The sequence below is a fragment of the Phocoena phocoena genome, chromosome 9, assembly GCF_963924675.1.
Source record: "Phocoena phocoena chromosome 9, mPhoPho1.1, whole genome shotgun sequence".
Lineage (NCBI taxonomy): Eukaryota > Metazoa > Chordata > Mammalia > Artiodactyla > Phocoenidae > Phocoena > Phocoena phocoena.
In genome coordinates, this window is record NC_089227.1 from 23,612,384 (window position 1) to 23,614,023 (window position 1,640).

Sequence of the window (1,640 nt, forward strand, 5' to 3'; positions counted from 1 at the left end):
AGATCAAAGTAAAATAAGTATATAACAAAAATTATATAGAGCTTCAATAACATTAGTTTATATATTAGCTGTTTTCATTTTATCAAAAAGAGGTTATAAATTAGGCTGCAAATATTTCTGAACATATCTGGTCAACTAATGTTTTTAATACATCCTTGAAGTTTTGAGATGCTTAATGTAAGTTAAAATATAAATGAAGGCTGAATGATTAATAAGGCCTATTAATATCAAGCATATCACTAGATTACATGTTTATTCTGGGAGGAATGGGCTAAAATATGAAATTGTCTCCCTTGAAAAGTTAGAATGTTGCACAAAAGCTATATATGTGCTAACTTTTCATTTCTTGATTATTTCTAGCTAATTATTTTAGAAATCACAGACAATTTATTATGTCACTGACTAGGAAAGGTTATGTAAAAATGAAAATGGTAGCTATTTCGGGAGACTGAAATTTACAAGAGAAAAGAAAATAAAAAGCAAAATTAAATAACCTAGAAATTAATGAGAAATAAAAACTCAGTAAATGATAGAGATAAAATAGGATAAATATGCTATTTTAAAATGAAGATAACATATTCATACAGAAACAGGATTTTAGCATATAGACATGCTGTCCAAAATCACGGCGTGCACCCTATATGTTTAAATGTGGATGCCCTGACAAATGATTACAATTCATGAACTAAAACTGAATACAACAGTACAAGAAAATAGAAGAAAAACAATGTTCAACGCAGGAAAACTGAATTACTCAGAGTTTACAGGAAAAAATCAGGTAACTGTGGACAGTAGGAGTTTTAGCAAAACTGTAGAGGCGGTTCAGGCCTCTGTGTTTTAGACATTACTGCCTGTGACTGTCTGACCTTATCTCCCCTAAATGGAAGCCTTTCTTTAATAAACACACGTTGAATAAGTATGGCCTGCTGAGGGTAATTTTCCACTTAACCATAGTTTCCATCCTCCCTCCCTTCCTAGGAACCTCAAAAAATATATACAAAAAGAAAAAAAATATATATATATATATACAATCAAAATAAAAGCAATATACTTAGTATGAAAATCACAACTTCAAAACAAGTCTTACCCTACTTCCAATCAGATTGCTGACTGTAAGCTGTCTTATACAGAAATTCTGGAGCTGCCACTGATAATTACTGACCTTCTTTTATGCACCAAAATTATGCTACTTTACATGAATTATCACAACTAATCTCTAATAAAATTTTATGTTTCCAATAGCCAGGGATTCATCGGCAACCATTCTATTTGAGACATTCCAGAAAATTTTAAATTTTAACAGTGAAAAACTGTCCATTTTCAAAATGTGAATCTAATCTAATATTAAAAAAATAAAGTGGAACATTTGGAACAATATTTGTGAGTATGTGAGACTGAGAGCTTGGGCCTAGGAAGGCAACTCAATCTTTTGTTCTGATGCTTTCTGCCTATATTTATTCACTAAAATAAGGACTGAACAATTCTGCCTACAATCCTTTGAACAGAATATATTCAAAATGCTAATCTAATATATTCACATTATAATGAAGGAAATACTGCATCACCTTTAAAACCTGTCATTAGTCAATTAACAGATAAGTTATGATTAAACAAAGTAATTCATATGACTGTTTATATAA